The sequence below is a fragment of the Anser anser genome (assembly GCF_964211835.1).
Source record: "Anser anser genome assembly, chromosome: 18".
Lineage (NCBI taxonomy): Eukaryota > Metazoa > Chordata > Aves > Anseriformes > Anatidae > Anser > Anser anser.
In genome coordinates, this window is record NC_139739.1 from 7301979 (window position 1) to 7324060 (window position 22082).

The following is a 22082-nucleotide window of genomic DNA, read 5'->3' on the forward strand; positions in this document are numbered from 1 at the left end:
CTAAGCAATAATGACCTCTAACGAGAAGTTTAGAGTCTGGCCAAAGGTTTTATACACCTTTGTGACTGGAAGGCATGTGCTTCATCTCCACTGCTGAAGGCATTATCTCTCACCAGATCCCCAGCTTTTATAGCTTCCCCTGTCCTGCCTGCAAAGACCCTAGAGCCAAGTGTCAAATCATCCCCTTGGCTGCTGAGCCCTTAGATCAGAGCTGCTGAAGTCCTTCATCGACCCAAGAGGTTCTCTGTGGAGTGCAGCAGGCTTTTTCTTAGCCAGACTCCCCACGAGCTCCTGTCTCGGTTCTTTAAAGCTACCCCTGAAATAACGTAATAAAGGCAAGGCTGGAACAACAGGGCTGTCGCAGCTGGTGGCCGCAGCTGTGGGTTCAGGCCAGAACACATTGTTTTTCCTTCTGCAAATACTTTCTGTTAATAAGACAGTTACTACTGAGATATTTCTTCTTTGCTTCAGTCTTTGGGGATCTACAGCACAAGCCAAAACCAAGGTCAAAGAAAAAGTCCGTTTTTTAGTTCACCATTTTGGCAGGATAAACAAGAAACTAGGAATGTTTGGGTCCCATCTGACATGAATAAATAAGGCCTCTGCTATTCACAACCTGTCAAAAGTTTCATCGACACAAAAACTCAGGTCTAGACAGACAACCAAAGGCCGTGAAAATGATTCACGATAGAAGCAAACTTGACCTTCGGGGCAGAGCAGCCTGGTACAAGCACAGGAGTTTTGCACGCCTGGTGCAAGGGTGTGCACGCACCAACAGCCCGAAGGAGAACTGCTCCCTGCAGGGGCTGTTAGAGCTGCAGGAACCAGCCTGCACGTTGGAGCTCCAAGTCCCTTGTCCATTAAAGACACAATCCAGCATAAACGTAACTCCAGGAAGCTTCTTCCAAGACACCACAGGAAGCTGTCTCTCCTAATCATCTTTTCAGCAAGCCTTGCAACTGTTTCATCCTGACCCACAGCATTCAGCGGAGGTGGAAAGCAATTGGATTGTATCTCACTGGCTTTTGCTCACATGTATCTGAAAATACTGCCATCGGAGGAAAAAAAAAGTGAGGATCAGCTCAGTGCCAGCTTTCCCTGCCTGTTTCAAGAAGTGTGATCCAGGATCACCGAAGACCTGCTTTAAGCCCAGCAGCAGTCCCAGGATGGCACGCAGCTCCGCGTGGCTCGATGCCGCTTCCCGGTCAGCTCCACCCATGGGGTTTGGGTTTTCTGTCTCGGGCTGCACAGCTGAGTGTGTCTCACTACCCAAAAAAACATTATTAACTTAGTTGGACCGATGCCTTCCTGCACAGTTTGTAAACAGTTTGAGACCACAGGGTTTCACTATGGCTCATGACTTCTCCAGAAGGAGGGTGACTCAGAACTGGTCAGCGAAGAAAGCTGTTGCGTCTGGGACCCCCGCTTCATTTGTTTCAGAAGCTGGAAGGTGTGCAGTTGTACTTTGCATGCATTTTTAGTTCACTTTCTTTAGATGCCCTGCTGATGTGGGAAGGGGAGGCTTGGGGAGGTGAAATTTTCTTTTCTCTTTCTGACAAAACCCAGGGAAAAAAAAACACTCAGAAATACCAACTCTCAGTTTTATGCACAAACCTCCACAACGCTCCCCTGAGCATTCGCATCCAAAATAACTCTTCAGGAGGCTGCAACACCCACTCACACCATTTTCCATTAAGCACCACCCATCCCTCTGCTTGTCCCCTGTAGCCGTGCAGCCGCTGGACACGCGGTGCTGCCCCCAGCCCGGGACAAAGCTGCCCAGTTTGCAGGTTCTGCCCCTGCCACGAGAAGCACAGGATGGCTGCTTTTGAAGGCATGCAAATCTCTGATGTATAAAGCTGGCTCTGCTCAGCCTCTCTTCTAGCCCCAGAGATTTATGTATCCGCCCCGTTTTAAGTAAACTCCTTTCCAAAAGCATGACTGCAAAGGTAAGTTCAGACATAAACCTGGGTAAATTATAGGGTTTGAGTTCCCAGGGGATTAGCGTGGTTTCTGCAGTCTCTCTGCTACGCGAGCTCCCACATATGCTCCATAATCATTTCCAGCTTCCTTCACGCTCCCTGACACGGGGCAATAACTCAGGCTGTCACCCGGTGCGCTTGCAAAGCCCCTCTGGTGGCTCCTCTGCTCCCCCTCTCCCAGAGCTCACAGTGGCAGGGACCAGAGCTTCGTGTCTCGGGGGGACGATGTGCCAGCACCCATGGGTGGCTGGGTGCCCCAGCCCCAGCAGGTGGGAGCTCTTGGCCCACAGACTTGCTCAATTTTTCAAGAACATCCATTTTACGTCTACGTTGTGAGACCACATTAAGCGTGCCCTTGCAGCGAACAAGTTCCATAAAGATCAGCAATTGCTTATTGCCTATTGATTTCATGAATGAATTATGTGCACGTGGCGTGAGAACTGAGCGTTTGCACTACAAACACTTGTATCATTATGGGAGACATGCACATTAATGAGGGACCAACTATATTTTCCTTAAGTGCAAAGAGTGTTTAAAAGGAGAAGGAGGCTCCTGGAGCTTTTGAAGTCAGATGTTGTTAAACAGCCAGCGGCTGGAAATTTAAAATTCCTTCACATCAGGGCTCTTGGATCTGTGATCAATAGGGATTAAGTCAGACAGGACTTTTCAAAGCCTCTGGCCCTATTAACAAATAGGAAACTGAAATACCGAGGCACTCGGAGACACCTGCGAGCTCTCAGTGCCAGGAGCAAGGCAAGGGGAGAGCCAGTGCCTTTGCAGCGCCCCGGCAGCGAGGCGAAGCATCATGCCAGGCTGGCTCGACAACAGTCACAGGACTGAGATCTAGATGCTAATTTCCCTTTCTTTGATGCCTGACTACCTCCTGATCACACGCCAGTCTGCAGAGGAGGTTTCCTGCCAAATTTCCAGACACCCTACTCCTAAACACGCTACTGTGGTGTACTCCCCATCGCAGCAGCGTGGCAGCCAGTACGTGGGCTTTTCCTTCCGTGCTCTCGACAATGTTCTTCTCCTTCAGGAAGGGGACGCCGGGAGGATGATGGTCTCGGTGCCCTGGGTTGGAGCTTTCTGCAGGACACCAGAGCGCGCTGGGCAAGGGAGGCAGAGGCTGTCCCGGTGGAGGGAAGCTCCTAGGACCAAAGGAAATGGCAGTCTGCTGCAGTCACTGAGTTAAACCAGCTCTGGAAGGAAAGACACATCTGCAAGGGGGGCAGAGACACCTACTTTGCATTTTCTCCATTTGCAAAGTTCAATGTCCCTGTCTTCATTCTAATAAAATCTTGTCTGATTGTTTGCTTTTTTTTCCTCAAGCTTAAGGCCCTTCAGTCTTCTTTGGGGATCTCTCCAAAGCTCTGTCTGATTCAGGGTCCCAGCACAGTGGACTCCTGCAGGCTCTTCCAGAGACTTTTGCAGACCTTGTTTCTGCTGCTACTTAAAGCCCCAAGGCCTTTGAGTTATAAATGAAGCAGGACTCCCTCTGCTATGCTTTCACATCACAAAACAAGTGGATTGATCCATAAAAAGAGGTTCCACATGTTACACAGAGGTCAGCTGCTCAGCTTTCTGAACATCTGGACCCCTCTGAGTGCTTGCAGATCTGCTTTTTCACGTCTTCTGGTCTTCGGACCACTATGCAAAATGGTTCACGAGGTTGCACAAGGCATGGGTTTGCTTACGCACACAGCCCCGTACGTGGCCACGCCATCTGCACTCAGCATGCATCGTTCGTCACAGCAGCACCGCCTGGACACTACTGGTGATCCTCTACAGCCTGGCCTCAAGGGTAGATTTGATATTCACTTGGTGAACCGCATCCACCTGAGGTGTATGTGCAGGCTAGCAAAAGCTGGGCAATTAGCAAGCCATTTTCTAAGTGATCTTGCAGAGCTGAGTGTGTCAGGAGAAGGCCAAGGACCAGAACCATGGGGGTGGAGTGAAGGATGAGACCTGTGTACATCACCCGGCGCCTCCAGGACTAGGTTTAAACCTCTCCTCCACCCTCTGGCACATCATCTGCAAATCTGCAAATCTGCTTGTTAGGGTGGGATTCACTCACCTGAGGAGCACAAAAAAGCAAAGAGCAATTGACCCAAATATCTTCTTTTCCTTCCTTTTTTTTTTTTTTTTAAATCAAGAAGAGAGAGGGGAATTAAAAAAAAAAGATTCCTTCCCTTTCCTGGCAGTCTTCCATTTGAGTATGGACTGAATAAAGCATTAGGTCCCAGGCCCGCAGAGGCAGTGATTCTATAACAGAGGAGCAAAGATTAAGAGCTTTGCTCTGATCAGATCCAGAAATCAATTTCTTCTTCTTGTAAGGTTCTTTTTATTTACTTTTTTTTTTTTTGCACTTTTACTAGAGTTATAAATATGCTGCCTTCCAAGGGGAAAAAAATAAAAAAAAGACTCCTGCAAAATTGAGAAATCCAGTTCCTTTCTTTTTATATCTAGCAGGTGCAAGCTACCAGAAGAGATTCCTTCTCAGCAAACCCTGAATCTGAGCACTGCGGTTTCATTTACAATGTTTCCTGCATGAACGAGCTAAACCCTGTTGTTGCCACGTCTTTGGATTTACGATGTATGTGGTCAACAGCTTGTTATTTTCTTCTCTGCCTTCCAATTGCCTTTGTCTCGCTCCGGTGACGAGGGAGGCTGAGGTGAGTCATCTGGCCGGTGGAAACCGCTGTGCATCTTAACCGAGTGGCAGCCTGAGCCTCTGGGAACCCCAGTAGCACGTCCCGGCCAGAGATGCATTTTAATGACAAATCGCAGAGATGAGCGCAGTTCGGAGCCCAAGCCTGTTGTCCCCGGCACAACATCATCGCGTTGACTAGCGGAGCAAAATGTTTTATGTCGCTGTGAAAGGAGCCGACACGGCTGGAGATTTAATCATTTCGAATTCATCTTGGCATGACGCCACCAGCGCGTACAAATGGAGCGTTTAATGTTTAATGCGCTGCTCTGACTGAGCTGTGACCTTCTCGTGCAATTGCATGTTGGGGATTTCCGATGCCATGTCACTACAAGCAGCATTGCCACTCACGCTGCTCGGGGTGGGTGCAGACCAGGCAGCCCGACACAGCAGCCTGCCCGCCGGGGGCTTGGCCTTCCCCGGGGTCCTGCAGCAGCCTGGGACCCCCCGAGTGCTCCGCTGGTGCCTTCTTGACCCGGCAACAGGCGGTTGGGTCGTGCAACGGGACCCTCCAGGATGCAATTTCCCTTCCCGTGGTGGTCTCTGCCTCTTAAATAACCACAGAAGATCAGGAAGGACATCACTTTGACAATGTGTCACTTTGGGGAAATACAGCCACCTGGCAAATAAGGCAGCACCAACTGCAGGAGCATCCTCTGCCCCCAGCTCACCCCAAGTCAGCTTTTCACAACTGGGGACCCCAGTACGAGGAAACTGGGAGTCCTGCATCCCTGTCAAAGCATCAGGAGAACCTTATCTCTTCCTCACATGATACAGAAGTAGAATAAGTACTAAAATATTGTGGAAATCAAATCAAAGGTGGAATACTTATTTTGTGCAAATATTTCTCCTCCGTTCTTCCCTCCAGCCCAGAAAAACTGTAGACTCCTACAACATGCAAGCTTCCTGAGGATGCCTTTATCAGCCAAAACAGTGATTGTTTGCAACGTTCCTCTCTTTCCCTCTGTCACATCATTTTTATTGGCTTGCTCGGTTTCCGCTGCATGTGCTTCTCACTTCTCTACGAGAGGAAATGAGCAACACGCAGACTAGGCATTAGAGAGAGAACTGAAAAGCACTTAATGCAAATTAACCCAGGATCAGATTGAGCCCAGCGACTGCTCCCCGTGTAATATTATTATTGTTTTTTAAGAAGTACCTAAATGCTAGGAGGGAATTTTGAGCAGTGGCGTGTGTATGTTGCCCCAACACGGGTCAGGCAGAATACACAGCAACCCCCCACAGCTCTGCCTCAGGGAAGCTGCACTTTGGTTTCTGCCTGTCCTGAGAATGAAGTATACCTGCAGGTATAAGGGGCTGCCTGAGAATTTCAAGCTCCTGAAGAAGACAGTTTGCTAGATACTCAGAACTGCTGCTGAGGAATCAGCTCTGAATCTGAAAGGTTCTTTTCTTTGAACATTTCTTCTCCATTGCTACACCTTACTCTCCTTTTTGTATCTGCTGGCTTTCTCAGCTGGGTTTCCTGGGACTGGAACAGACACCAGGAAACCACACCATTCATCCGACTTCCCCAGAGGAGGATTAGGTAATTGGTCATCCCCAACTAAGGTCCACTGCTCTTAAAGATCTTCCTGAGATGGAAATCTTGTAGCATCCTCAGGTGAGCTATTACAGTGCCTCATAATTTTGGGAAATCTCCTTATTACTGCTAGAATCCCACTCTACCATCTGCTTCAGTTTTAGTAATGACATTTCTGAACATTAGCAAAACTCTCTAGCTCTGCATTTGCTGGACAAGCACGAATACTGGAATAATTACAAGGAGAAGGTTTCCAGCAACAAATGGATTTCAAGAGGTTTGCTGAGCTTTAGTAGTAAAGTTAACTCCAGATGTAAGAGGAAAACACAGAGAGCATCAAAAGCAGCGTGGTCAGCAGGGCGAGGGAGGTGATTCTCCTCCTCTGCTCTCGTGGGACCCCACCAAGAGTGCTGTGTTCAGCTCTGGGGCCCCAGCGCAAGAAGGACATAGAAGTATTAGAATGAGTCCAGAGGAGGGCCATGAAGATGATCACGGGGCTGGAGCACCTCTCCTACGGAGACAGGCTGAGGGAGTTGGGGTTGTTCAGCCTGGAAAAGAGAAGGCTCTGGGGGGACCTTATAGCAGTCTTCCAGTACCTAAAGGAGGTTACAGGAAAGCTGGGGAAGGACTGTCAGTGAGTGTAGTGACAGGACAAGGAACAGTTGGAACAGAATGGGCTTTGAGGTCCCTTCCTACCCAGACCATTTTATGATTCCAGGGCCGGTCGGATATCAAGAGAAGAGCCGAATTAGACAAACAGGTGGGGACTGTGGTGCAGTGTAAGCAGAGATTTGTCCTGACAAGCACCACGATCCAGTGGGAGGTATGATCTTGTGCTGGGGAGCTGCTTCAGTCCAACACCAGCCTTTCTGGTCAGAGCGTCAGGACCAGTCTTTCTACAAATTAGATGCCAGCCTAGCAGGAACTGGGTAGGAATTGCCAACTCATTTCATATGAGAGCACTACACATTGTCAGATGAATGATGAAGATGTTCAATCATTATTAACATGGGCACATTCTGAACTACGTGATGGAAGGGGAAGCACCTCTGAGTCATCCCAGCTCTGGTTACTGTTAGCTCCGAGTGCTGAGAAGGGAGCAGGCTCCCGGAGTGCCTCCTGCTACAAAGGTGCTCTCATACCCCACGTACCGACGGATGGTGCTCTGCAGAGCAGACAGAAGGGCTGGCTGCTGCGGCAAGGGGTTTCCTAGTGGGAAACTGTTCAGAGCAGAGTGAAGCTTGCTGTGGTTTCAGTTCGCATGTTTCACCAGCTTTCATCTCCAGCAAGCGCTCGTGCGTGCCCTGTGCTCAGGAATACATGCACTGCGATACATAACCTAACGCCCGTAGGAAGTTCAGCTGGGTTCCTCGCTCAAGCACTCAGCCGAACTGCTCAGAGCTTGGTGCACCTCACTCAACGGCTTCCAGCCCCAGCTGTTTCCCACGCTGAGAAAGGCGGTTGCTGCCTAACAGCCTCTCTTGTTGCTCAAGTCTCCACGGGGAGAGGACCGTTTCTCATTTTCCTCCTAAGGCACTTGCACAGCCCTCTAGTTCCATGTCCCTTGACCTTCATAAGCTCTGGCCCAAGGAGCTGAGTCTCACGAAGGTCAGAGCTGGACATGTGGACACAGAGCTCAATCTAACAATTAAAGCCAAGGCAAGTCTCCACGCTGCTGAGGGGAAGAGTCAAGCCAAGAGACTTGGCACATCCAATTAGTACTCACACTGGGAGGAGTTTTTATTAAAATATCATTTAAGAAAATATAAAAGTCGGGATTTTGCTGAGGCCAGAGGTCCTAGATAGCACTGCTGCTCAGCTAACCTAACTAATGGGCTTATCTGGATAGTCTGGCTGGGAGATAAAGGAAAACCCACAAAACTTGAGAAAACACCTGCAGCTAAAATCTTATCAGCACTCGTCACTTTTCTTCTCTCCCTTATCTCCTGCACCACGTGTTATGAATAGTTTCTTTCTCTCCCCTCCCACAATCCCGTGTATCAGCACAATACTAGTTTTGTTAAAATAACGCCGCATTTCCTTTCTAGGACCAGGCTACAAGCCTACTTGGAAGGATTTGGATCCATTGGAAGTCTTACACATTTCTTTTGTTCAACCAAGAGCAGCAAGGTCGAAGGAAAATGGTGAAGCAGGTTCAGGCTAACATCCCTGACCTCACAGCTGGGACCGTGTAACACCAGCAGCATTTTGCTAGAGAGGGAGGAGGAGAGATGCATGAGAGGATAAAGAGCCTCAGGCCCTGAGGTAGGTTTGCAATAAACGTGGCTCCAGTCTGATGACACAGAGGGAAAAGGCAGGTGCTTGGGGCTCGTCCTTGATGTAACTGCCGTGGAAGGTACAGAGACAAAACGGCAACTCAGTCCCAGGTTAACTGATAGCGGGAAGAGCAGGAAGAAGTGGGCAGAAGATGCCACAAAGACGTGCAAACGGAAGAGCAGCTCGGAAACGTATCTGACATGGGATGCATCTCACCATACTTTAGTTCATCTCTGTTCACCCCCAGCATGGTGGCTCTGAGGACACTCCGGGATTACAGTCACCAGAGAGAAAGAGGCCCATTTAGAGAATGATTCATCTGACCTATTTTTGACATCTACCCTAGCATACAATGACTCATGTCCTTGGGGTGCCCATTTCTTTCCTATAAACAAGAGTCTAGACAACTAACTCAGATGTAGACATCCACAATCAGAAGTCTACATTTGGACAGATGAATTTTTCCTTTAGTGTTCAACCAGAAATCAACCTACAAGCTGTGCCAAAGGCAGCTCTGGTTGACAGCCACGCTAGGGAAGAGAAACAGGGTCATTCATTCTTTTTGATGGTGTGTAGCTCCCTGCACGGAACGCTTCAAGCGCTAGCTGAAAGATTAACTGTCCTGTGAATGGATGCGATAGTACTACTGGAACAGCAGCAGGGACCCGTAAAAGGAGATTCATTATTTTCAGTATTTTTCTAACAGGGGCCTGTGTCTAATTAACCGGTGTCAGGTCCCTTTCCATTCAAAGGCATTTAGCAAAAGGAAACATGAATCAGACAAGTTTCTCATGTGATCTCCTACCTAGGGTGAGTGGGTAACAGCACGGGTGGACTCCAGGCCATGGGTTTCCACTCTCCCAGGTTTGAGAGGCCACAAGAAAAACTGGTGCCAAATCTCTTGCTAATCCCAAGCATCCCTTCTAGCATCAGCACAGGTGGTGCTGTGCTTTGTGGTGTGGGGTTTGGGAGCCCCGGGGGGGCAGAGGAGCTATCAGGATCTCAGGAGGCTTTAGGAGCCAATAATCTGGACAAAAAGACAGGTCAGGCCACTGGGAAGGCTTTTTGTTTTCACAGTTTTAAAGTGTTTCTCATTTCAACCTGTCAGTCTGGTTTCCTACGGCTCATACATTCACACTGTCTGTGTCTGCCTCAGCAACTTTGAACTCATTGAGCAATTTCAGCCGAATTTGACAGAGAGATAACAGCCTCCGAGACAAATCAGTTCCTCAAAGGTTCATAAAAATAGACATCCACGTAAAGGAGAGAGATGTTATGAGTAACCTCAACTGAACAAAAGGCTGCAGTGTGTGCTCAGCCTGGGGTAGACACCAGAGAATCCACGAGGGAGGGAAGGAGCCACTGCAGATCCCTCTGACACCAGCCCCGGGTACAGTTTTCTGAACTCACCACCAGCCCAGACACACACACACACACAGGCTCAGTTCAACCCAGCAGTAGAGACCCTGGGTTATTCTCCAAGTGCTTTTGATAACAAGCAACTGAAGTTCCACCACACGAGTTGTCTCCAATTTAAAAACAAACCAACAAACGTTGTGTTTTAATGTTGCAACTGCAGTAGTATTTTTCATATGGGTAAACGCAGGTTATTTGAGCCGAGTTTTGGAAGGGAAAGCTAAGCATTTTCATTCAGTAGGAAGGTTCCCAGCAGCTGCCGGCACCGCAGTCCCCAGGGCAGCAGCTGCCTCGCTGCATTCCCCCAGGGTGCGCGATCCCAGCCTGGGCTTGGGCAAGGAGCACACCACAGCCCTCACCTCTGGCACTGGCAGAGTCCGTCAGGCCCATATCAGCGTTTCATTGTGGGGAAACATGGCCTTATTGGCCTATACAAAACCCTACAACACAAGGGCACAGGACAGGCAAGGGCTGCAAGAGGAAAATCTGCAGCAGCGCCTGATTTATGTTGTCACCTCTCAACCCTTCCCTTCCCCTTCCCACACCAGCCTAGGCTGCAGCACCTGCAGAAGCCCCCGAATGCAGCAGCTCTGCCGTCCCAGAGGAAGCAGTCACTGTAAAACAGCGGCTTCCTTGCCCATTGCTCAGCGGGGTCCAGCCGTTCACAGCCGATGCCTGGGAAATTGCTCCGGTTTGCCCCCCAGTGACCCCCAAGCAACGCACTTTTATTCCATCCCCCCTTATCACTCACACGAGGGGCAGAAGCAGGAAGAGGCCAGAAACACGTGCTTGCAGAGGGCTGCCGTGGTTTTGGCCAAAAAAAATGACATCAGAAGGGGGAGGCTGGCTGAGAATAGGAGCGCGTAAAAAGCTCCAGACATCCTGAAGTGCTCAGATGGCGTAAAGGCAGGCTGCCGGCCACCCTGAGAAAACACAGATAAGCCAAAAAGCCACATCGCTTGCTTGCCAGAGCTTCGCGAGCTGGAGGAGAGCTCAGGCAGCGCAGCCGGAGCTGCCCGGCTGCCAGACACCTCCACCCCGCAGCCGGGGAGCGGCAGGTGGAGGGGCGCTGCTCCTCCTGGGCACCACCGAGGTTGTTGCAACACACTCCTACCACACAGGCATCAACCGCTTCTCAGGACGTGCATTTCATCCCCCCTCAGCATGGCTTCTCCTGCAGTTCAGGTGGCGCATCCTTCTACCTCATGTACTTTAAATGAGGTCTGCACTGGCACTATGGAAACAAACCCCTCTCCCCTTCTCTTCCATAATGTGGAAGGACCAAAACCAAGCCCATCCCGACCAACCCCAAAGGAAACCGAGCTGTCACGCTAGCTCAAAGGCAATACCGCTCCACCCATCAGTGTGGTGCCTTTGGTAGCTTGTCAGCTTTTATCTGCTCCCCGCTCCCCCTCCTCAGACAGCATCGCTGCCTTTGGCAGCATGCAGAGCAGGCCAGCCAGGAGCCTGGTGTAAACCTGCATCAAACCCAAAAGTCCACACACCTCCAGGCCCAAACAGCCTCTATAACACGTGTATCCACAGACATGCTTCAGGCAGCTCTCTAAAAATCCATCTGAGAAATGTGCTTTGCTCAGCCAGGGGAGACCCTGCGATCCCGAGCTCGCTGGCGCCGAGCGGGTGGGATGCGCGGCCACGCGTGCCTGGAGGAGGCTCTGCGTTTACAGCAGTGGCATTTAACGTTTTCTTGCATACTGTTCTGCTGATTGATGGCTTACCACGGAGCTGTTAACGCAGCAATATCCCAGCCCTATTTACAGACATCTCTGAACATTTACTTTGTCACAAGTAAACTCTGCACACAGCAATAAAGCTTAAGGTAATGACTTCTTCAGCACAAAGCCAGCAATTTCCTGTCAGCTTGGCTTACAAATGGCCAACTCTTGGGTTAATTTTCAACTGTGGCTCCAAAGGCAGCTATGCAAAGTGGGGGTGAAAGGGGGGAGAAATGCCAGGCTGTGCCACCCTGAGCTGTGACATCCCTGCTCTGAAGGGTGAACACGATGGGGGCAAATCCACCCTGCCCTCCTTGCTTCAACTCCCTTCTCCAGAGCTTGCAGAAACAGCACGGTGAAGATACAAACCAATGAGCTGGCTTGCAGAAAACCTGCAGGCACCCCAGGCATCTCACTCACTGTGTCGAGGAAAACAAAGAGTATTAATGGTCCTTCCTGCACGCATCAGCCTCCACACGCTGGAATGAGGATCTTAATTTCTCCAGCCTCCTTCTATAATTAGTGCAGAGAGAGGATGTCTGAGAGCAGGCGTCTATTTTAGGTGCTGTGAGTCACCTTCCAGAGATGTGCATCTTTTTTTGCACTGACCATACAGAAGGATCTGAAAGTGGATACCTAAAATAGATGGCATAAATATGCACTGAAATCTTGGAGTGTGCTGCCCTTTAACTGGGTTGTGATGTTCTTACTTAACAAGGGTGCAAAAACACTTTGTCACACTGACATCCACTCTGCAGCTCCTCGGAAGGCAGCAGCCAACGCAGGCATGGAGGAGACAGGATGATGGTGGTGGGATTGTTGTAAGCCACCTTGCTCCAGCATCCTAACACCACTGGAAAACAACCAACCACCCTACGCTTGCCTTGATGTGGGCCTGTGCTGACACAAAACCAGTCAAAAGTTGCTTTGGTATGGCTGAAAAGGAGGGACAAGTGAGTGTAATTCCATCTGTGAAAAAAAAGGGCCAAAGGATCAAGAATTCGTCTTGGCTTAGACTCCAAAAGGTACGTCTGCACATAACATTTTCGGGTTTGGCTGCGGCTAAAAGGAGAAGAAACTAAAGATGGAAAAAGGCATGCTCGTGATGTAGTCCTGCATATTTGTGGAGGACACACCATCAGGAAAGAAGGAAGGGCTGCATTGAAGCATTGGCGTTTTTCCATGCTAGAGTCCAAATATTGAAGATTTTTTCTTTTTTGCTACTAATTTTCCCAGTTTTTCTTATTTTCTTCCACTGAATTTTCCTCCACCCTCTCACAAGGATTTCACAACCAAAATTCACATCGTTTAGAGGAATCCCTTCTGTTCACAAAAGCCCAGTCCTTAACCTTTTGGTTATTCTTGAGATCTTGCTTCCCATTGCTTCTGTTCTGTCTAGAAAACACTGTCTCCTGTTTCCATTATGAGCTGTTGGATTTGTTCCCTTTTTCCCCCCTTCTCCATTTATCTATCGCCCATTCCCCAGCTTCAGTGAAGGTTTCCTCAGTTCCTTCTGCAAAGACTTCAAAGCTTTTGAGAATGAACTATGCTTCAGCTCTGTGTCCTCTTAAACAGCTTGCTGAATATGCTTCTTGTTATTTTTAAGAATCTGTTAGAATTAAATCCCGGTAAGAAATCTGCCACCATTGTGTGGGATAGCACATTAATCAAAGACATAGGCCTCTCCCCAGCTGCCTGGGCAGGGCCCAGCCTGGAATTGATAAATTGCACCTGGAGGTAACTAATAAATCTGAGAAGTCATTTGCTTTTTATGAACAGGAGCAGTGGGGGATCCAGCTGCTGGAGGAATTTGGTTTGAAGGAGAGCAGCGCCTGGAGCTCTGGACGCATTTCCCTTCCTATTCCCTTACTCCCCTGTGCACCTGATGTTCGCTCACAGACCCGCCGCCTCGCAGAGCTTTCCTAAGATATTGGGCCAGGAAATTCTTATAAATTGGTCTTCGGGGCTTTCTCCAAGGCGCACGGCAGGAGCGCTGCCAGCGCATCCCCCGGGCACGCAGGGCTGCATGCAGCGCGGAGGGGCAGCTCCTCGTGGGCTGCAGTCAGGCACAGGGTGCTGGGGACTCCCCACCCATCACCCAGCCTCTGGTGCCTTCCCCACCCCAGGCCCTGAGCCGCTGTCCCGGAGCACAAGCTCTGGAAGATGGGGGCATCCTTCACGCCGCAGCTTCAGCACGCGGCACTGGGAACTCTGGTTTCCATCACCGTTACCACGATGCACGTGGCCAATAACCATCCCGGGGGAAACGTTCTGTAACTGCTATCAAAATCAGCGCTTGAGTGTTACCTCAGAAGTTTGGGAAATATATTCCTCACCCTCCTTGGTTGGAAACATTTTTACAGTGCCCACGTCATAAAAATTCACAAAAAATAGGATAAATCGTTATACATCTGGTCCTAAAAAACTGATTCTGTTCAAAAGCACAGAGTTAAGAAAAAAAATCTATCTATCTATCTATATATATATATCTGCTGTAGTACTGCCTAAAATATCATTTCCTGTTTTCTCCAGATCACAAGCTCCCCAAGGTAAACGATCTTTCATGCCTATACATTTCACCAAGCTGAACACAGTCGCTAGCAAAAAAAGCCCCAACAACCTAAATTTCAGATATTCAGAGGGGTAGAAGAGACAGGACATGATCGCAGTAGAAATCAGGGTTTAAAGTATTTCCTCCCTCCCGCTCCTTTCCTCTTTGGAGGCACGTGGGCATGGTTAGGACAGTCTGGAAGAGCTCCCCTGACACGTGCAGCAGCTTCTGCAGAGCCAGGAGCCTGTACGGGCAGCACCTCTCAGCTCCCAGGCGCAGCAGCTGTCTGCTGGCACCCACCCCATCCGTCATGGGAAGTGAACGCTTCCCCGATACGGGGTGTACGTACCCTGTAGGCATTAGAACAGCTTCGGTGTCAAATCTCAGATCACAGAGCTGTGTTACAGCCTGCATTTCCCTCCAACCTCCCTGCAACAGGTCTGGAAACTCACGTGTAAACTCAGAAGTGTTTGGGGTTAAGTGCTTCACGCTGCGAAAGAGGCAAGCCTTATTCTGCTCTCGGCTCTGCTGGCCCCCCCAAGGCTCTTATTCGCTGGCTACCAAAGAGGATTGCTGCTACCTACAGGTCCCTTTTCCAACACCAATCTCTTGCTAAGCAAGGAGGATGAGTCTCTTCTGAGATTGTCAGTACCATGCTGGGGGATAAACGTGTCCCCTCCCCTGGGAGGCAGAGCTGTGTTAGATGGTGTGACCATGCAGTGCCTGCCATGAGGTGCACAGCACCCAGGCTAAAACACCCTCAGGGGACAAACAATTACTGCAGTGGTTATGTCAACAGGCACGAGGAGATGGCATTTTGATTCCACCCAGATGCAGCTCAGGGTGGCAGGAAGGGTCCCAGGAGAGCTGCTGAGGATACCCCTGCTCTGACCGATGCAGGCACATGCCCTGCAGGAAGCACCACAAGACCAGAACGTCCCATCACAAGACCTCCCCCCCGCACAAGAAAGCTGAAGCAGCCCCCCAGCTCCGAGGACGCCCACAGCACTGAGCGATGCACACACCAGCACCCCACTCGTCTCAAGTCACATATACATGGTGGGTCTTGATGCCACTTCTAGCGAGAGGCCTCCCAGCACTTACAGAGCAGCTCTGGCGCCCACAGCACGTCAGTCACCACACAGCATCAATGCCAAATCCACCCCTTTGGCCACGATCAGCAGCTGTGACATTTTTTTCCCCCTTTTCACGAGTAGGGCTGCTCTGATATTTGTTCACAACATGGGCTGTGTACAGCAGCAGAGTGGGATTACTTACTGCCAATTACTACGCTAAAGTTCAAGTGGAACGACGTACTAATTGCCTTGTTATAGCTATTAAAGCTGTGTTATGCAAGCAAGGCACTCTTAAGAGTATCTGTAAGCTGCATGGGGATACGTGAGGTATAAAAGTGATCTGCTAAGAACTGACTGCTGATACGGTCATCGCCTCTTTAACGACATAAAATACATATGTAGTGAAAAAGAATGAAACATCTCCTGCTCAAGCTTTGCTGGGGGCTCTGCAAACTACTGAAAGCAAATGGTCACCAACTGCCTATCCACCAAAATAAAAGCTCCTACACCACACGGAGCAAACCTGAACTTTTGGAAAGCACCATAAAAACAGCAAGTACCACTCCTACAAAGGAGGGGAAAGGAGACATGTCATCTCTTTCCAACAAGATTACAACCGAGGGCCTTCTTGCTGGCTGGCAGCAGGCATTTCAATCTTTTGTGCTTTCCCAGGGTCTGATCCTGGTGTCAGACAAGGGAAGCCCATGGAGAGCTCCTGGGAGATTTCATGCAACACTAAGCTCTCTTGCATCTTTGCCGGGAGCTAATTCACTGCTGCTTAGCAGGCTTGCAGTCAGACAAATGTGTGAGCTGCTGCTGGGATCTGCAGCTGGGAGGTGATGTGAGTGGCACCGCAGCTTCCTGCAGCTGGGCAGAGAAAACAGCCTGCTGTTCCCCACTTCCCACCATCATGACCAAAACCACCTCCCAGATCATGGTCAGACGCTTAGCTGGACTCCTCTCCTGCGGGGTACAGACCTGCTAAATTCACCCCAGCCCCAGATGCTGGTGCCCCTGGGGAGCTGCTGTCTCCAGCCGATGCACGGAGATCGCAGCCCCCACCACGGCACCAGCAGGCATCTCAGTCGCTGCTGTAGGACCAGAGCAAGGACAAAGATCTCCAGCTGTTTCTTGCAAGGCTCCTTTGCTGGTTCAGGCTGAGGACACGGGCAGAGCAAGTGCCGTGGCCAGCATTTTTCATTGTGGTTGGCTGAAAGGTTTCACAGATTAAGGGATATATCCTAGGGAAAGAATCCCCTTTCTGTGCCAGGAAAGCATACAGTCTCAAGCCTTTCACTGTGCGGGAGAGGATGAGGATTTGGGGGGCCTATTCTAACACCCAGTTGAAAGTCAGTTGAAATATTTCTGGTTTTTTTCCGGTGGGCCCAACTAAGGAAAGGCTCATGCTTAAGAGCTCGTTTAGCTGTAAACTCAACTCTCCGAGAACCAATCCGCTCAGATTCCTACTTCTGTTTTTCTGAGGGAGTGCTTGGAAAAAGGAGGCAGATAAGACCTGAGTTTCAGAAAATATCATTGTTTTCTCTCCGACTACTTGAAACTGTAACTTAACTTTATCAGTAACTCAGCCTGGTACAGCAGTGGTACCAGCCAGTACAAAACAGGCTGGGTGGTCTCACCACGGACTGGGGGAATTAATGCTTTCAGTTTTAATAATGTCACATCAAAGTGAGGGCAGAGCAATGAACTTAACTTCAGCATAATTTTTCATAGGACATCTGGAAAAGAATGAGAATAAAGTAGCATTTTACAGAGACAGCAATGAGAAATTCAATAGTATTCAAGCCTAGAACTCCTCTAAACTATTCAAGTTAAGCTGCAGCTTGGATATGTCTCACAGAGACTTGTCATCATGCTAGAAGTAAGTCACAACTATTAATGGGAAGCTTTTAACAAGAAAATAGTGCAAGCTAACCAAGCGAATGCCTTCCACACAACTTCAGCTCCAGCTTTGTCTTGTTAGCCAGGGCCCAGGCTTATCCCGGGTCTCCCTGCAGCCAGTAGGGACCTATAATGGCAGCACGACTTAGTGCGCAGAGGCCCGTGGCTGCTTGTAGGGCTGAAGCTGACTCCTCCAGCCCCGATAAACCAGAGGTGATCCGGAGCAGGTGTTCCCGTGCACTCTCAGAAAGGAAAGAAATATGCCCAGAGCCAGCAGGACTCACGCTGGTACCTCTGCGGTCCGAGCGATAAAAGCAGTCTGCCAGCAAGCCTCTTTTAACGCATCAGCGTGTGCTTTAGAGCCCCGCGGGGGCACACTGACTCAATTACCAGATGATGCGGACTCCTCACCAACCCATCCCCTAATAATGAACAGACCTGCAGGTTCCAAATCTTTAAGAGGAAGGAAAGCACCACCAAATAGATTAGCTCCACAGTTGCGCTGTTAATTATGGGTCATTTAGTTCAGTTAATCAATAGGCAGACTTCTTTAACCGGCTAATTACGCCAAACTGCTTCCACAATGAGCAGGTTTGCTGCTAGTTGTTAACCATGAAGGGATAATATTTCACTGTAAAGATAAGGCCAGTCCCAGTGCTCAGACAAATGCTTTGCAGCCCCGGAGTTTGCACTGTCACTGGCTGCAATTTAACCCGTTCCACACCAAGCAGAGGCATACGGCCAGGCAAAGAGGTATCAGCATCACTGGCTTCTTGGGGCTAAACTATCAGGGTAATATCAGGCCATCTCCCCAGGTGAATCATGCAGATCATTTACTCGCCTCACCCAGGCTAAACAGGAGCTAAAAGTTATCTGTGCAAACCAACCAGCTGAACTTCCTTGTGGTATCCTAAACAAAACTAACCAGCCCCTATTACCTTTCAGGCCATGGATACAGTTTCCTCCTTTGCTTTGCCAGACAGTTATGTGAGACATCTCCCAGCCAAGGCAGGAGTCTGGAGATACAAACTACATCCTCCAACTGGACCCTCAAAGAGCACATCAGCATGCAGAGGAGGAGGGCAAGGCCCTCGGCTTGTCAAAACAGACAAAAGGTCAAGACAACCTCTTTTTACTTGCAGTTGTTTAGAAGAAGAAAAAAAAGGGATTTTGTTGCACACTTGAAGAACTGATTACTGGATTCAAGGCCCCTATTGAGGTCATCAAGTAGTTATTGCAATAGAACAAGATAAGAGCCGAGTGATAGGAAAAGTTTGTAGCTGAATTTCCTGGAGATTTGTTTTGAGAGAACAAAATAATTGGTGCCTGGGATTTGCTAGCAAATTGCTTTAGCCAAAGAACAGCTTGCTGGGTGAGGATTCTCAGTGCACCCTTAGAGATGCTTCCTCTGACAAGTCAGGCTCTCCACTCCCAGTCATGGGGCTTCAGGTGTCCCAGCCCCACAGGATGACAACAGCAATGGCACACCAGCTCAGGGTGCCACCAGCAGTGCATGACAGTCATCCAGAAGTCAGCAGAAGCAAGTCACAGTTCCTGTCCTACTTGTATCCCTTATTTTTATTTCCCCATTGTATTTCCCCTTTTTAACCCCCATCTACTGGCAAACCAGACCTTGGCTTTTTTACTGCTTGAGAAAGTCTATTAATGAAGCATTATTGTAATAAAGAAATGCAAATGCAAGCTTGGCGGTAAGCATTTGCTAAAAATTTATCTCCCCAGAAAAGTCATACTGTTGTAACTACACCAGGATGACTAATGTAGTTTGATGTTGTTGTAAAAACACAACTAAAGATATCAAATAAGCTATACCAGTTAAGACATCTTTAACTAGAAGGGAGCTCAACATGACCATTCAGAACAACTTCAAATTAAATCTCTGCATGTCTAATTCAGCCCATTACACCAGTACAAAACCTGCTTGTTCCCCAACTCTGCATAGTAGAGGAAGCTTGTAGTACACTGGTAGTGCAACAGTGGATGGCCCACGAACTGTCTGTGACACCTCTGTTCCCATCTCTGATGACCTTTTTGTGACCACTTCACTGCACTCTTAGCCACAATGGATCTTAATAGCTACAAGTAAGCAAGAAGTTTGTTGCAGATAGAAGTTCTGTCTGTGTTCTGTCACCTTTTTGGCACACGGGAGCTGTATTGTTTTAAAAAGAAACTAAGCTTAAATTCAACAACACTTGCCTGCAATTAGCTCTTTCTAAAATACATCGTTGGAGCGAAAGCTTTGTGTAAGTTTTTCAGTTTTAGACATTTTCTAACCTCCTCACGTGTTTACTAATACATTAAAAAGACTGCAACATTGATTGGAAAAAATGGAAAATAAGCTTACAGAAAAGAGGGGGCTTTGCTGAATCACGAAATCTGAAAGCAGTGATAAGGTTTGTATCCTGAGGTGACGTGTTAACCAGCCACAGCAATTTCTAGTTGGAACGGCTGCAGTCAGATTTCAGAGGAGCTTGGGTAGAGCTGCAGGATTCAATTCCAGGCTAACACCAGGTTTCCTCTGGAAACAGAGCTATTGAGATCTGAAACCACTCCTTGATAGTACTATAAAATATTGTACACTCCCACATGCAACCCGTTTACTAAACTTCAATGCATTGGTCAGGAGCTGGAATTTCAGTCTAGAAATTGGGAAACAGAAGCTTAATAGTTTGTGTTGGCGAAGACTGTTTTTAGCCAGATCACTAGAAAAGAATGGGACAAAGCATTCCTTTGGGACAAGTGGTGCTAGATTGCAAATGTGATTCATGGAGACATTTGATCTGATGGCACATCAAAAAGCAATGGTAAATTACACATCTTCAATAAAAAAACCATTAAGTCATAGATGCTTGGCCATGTAGTAAGGCAATTAGACTTCAGCATTATTTGTTAAACAGGCATAAGATGATACAGAGTGAATTTTTTGCAATAATAGCCGTTCCTGGTTATTCATTCTGAAGAGAATAAATCTGTCACTTGAGTGAAAACAATTGACAGCACCATTTATTACCTTGCACACTGCAGAATAACAGCACAATTTACATGTTGCCCTTTGGCATCGGGACTCTCAGCTTGCTTAGAAACAAAGCAAAAGTATCTACAGACCTGGTAGTAAGGATTTAAGCAGCAGCTGACCTTATGTGGGTTATTTAAACCTCTATAACGACGCGCTCTTGTTCAGCCTCTAGTTATCAGGGAAATAGGTTCTTCTGGGGAATCCACAGCCTCTAGATGCTGAAACACAAAGGGTCATGCAGAGGTCTCAGTATCTGATAGTTCAGAGAATAACAGTTTAGCTCTGATCCTCTGAGATGTCTCCTGGGAATTAAAGATATTTGGTTTCCTTTCAGAGGCTTTAAAGGGCTGGACCCATCATAAAGAAGGGAATTTTTCCCTAGCTCATGAAGATAAATCTTTGCGCTAAATCTTAGCTTTCTTCTTCATACAAAGGCCAGACTCTTGGTACCTCTAGGCCATTTAGCCCACTGAAAAACAAGCCAAAAATAATACGGGAAACACTGTGTTGCTATAATAGAAAATAGCCAAAAAGGAGTCCAAATGCCTTAAAATGCTGCCCTTTATAGTAACATCTTTGCAGTCTTTGCTGTTGCCTGGTATGTGTTTTTATGAAGGTTTAAAGGTTTCCTATGGCACCTGTTATCCATGCATGAGACTCTCTATTTGGGATCAATTATAACGGAGAAGAAGTCTGCAGACAATTCTGGAAGGACATTTTAAACAGGTATTTGATTCTTGAATCCAACAGAAATATTTAGGCAAAGAGCTATTATAAGCTTCTATCAAGCACCTCTGTATAATTCACAGGCAAAAAGCTGTCCAGAATGGATCAACTGGAAAATGTCCTACTTTCTCCCTTATGGGGTTACACTGGGATTTCAGGATTAGAAATGGATGTGGGATATGGTGCCCATGACAGCTAGGCACTGGAGAAGCTTTCTGCCTGTTCTGGGAGGTCTCCATAACTCCAGCATGCTGATGCAAGGGCCAAAATACATTGCTTTTCCCCATCACAAAACCACTACTTAGCAGTGTCCATACCAGTTCCTAAAGGTTCACATCGCTCTTCCCTTTGGCAACAACTCTCCAAGTTTGCAGAAAGGGCAGGCCAATACCTTGTAATTCTCTCTTTCATTCTGTTTAAAATTTAGAATGGGTAATGTTTATTTTAATTTTCCCAACTGTTTGACCTTGCTTTGTGCTGTCAAGAGACTGGCTGTTTATTAAGAAACTCCATTATTCCTGAGAGCTAATCTACACATTGTAAAATCCTAGAGAGATTAACACAGCTGCTGGCAGCACTTACGCTCTTCTTGAGCACCAACCTTATGCCTTTGTGCTTCCTCCCATGGCATCCAATTCTTTGCAGAACTCTGAAGAAACTGTCACTCTGAACTGTCCTGTTCTCAGCACCTGTACCAAGTTAGAAGAAAGCGAGACCTCAGTTTTCAGCTATATTAAGGGAAGATTTTAGTCCTTTACTGTTAAGAACATTTGCAAAGATTGAAGCCATATCTCATTTCTTAGCTTTTTTTCTCTCTCTAATTCTTGAGGATGCTAACATATAATCAAAATGTCTTTTCCTTTTTTCTTTCCCTTTTTTTTTATATATATATATATAGTTGTCATCAATCTGTAGTTATGTTGTCAAATAAACTGCTGATACAGGTATATCATTTGCAGTAATTTCTAGCAATGCTGAAAATGGAGTTTCATTTTTTTCTTTAAACACTGCAGCACAAAATTCCACCTGATTCACATGTCACTTCAGTGTGCCAAAAATACCCTAATCTAAAACCTCCATTCAAATGAGCCAAATGACAAAGAAACGTTCAAAGATCCTGGACAGCCCAGAACCA

The 22082-nt window shown here is 47.9% G+C and overlaps 1 long non-coding RNA gene across 1 annotated transcript in view; it reads right to left on the minus strand.

Moving 5' to 3' along the window:
* Window positions 1–13278: 13278 nt before the first annotated feature.
* LOC310883514 overlaps window positions 13279–22082 on the minus strand; it is a 142150-nt gene continuing 133346 nt past the window's right edge. Inside the window, exons 5-6 of the long non-coding RNA XR_014573576.1 lie at window positions 21549–21636; window positions 13279–20439 (exon numbers count right to left, since the gene is read on the minus strand). This is a non-coding gene — a long non-coding RNA (uncharacterized lncRNA). The remainder of the gene's footprint in view (window positions 20440–21548; window positions 21637–22082) is intronic.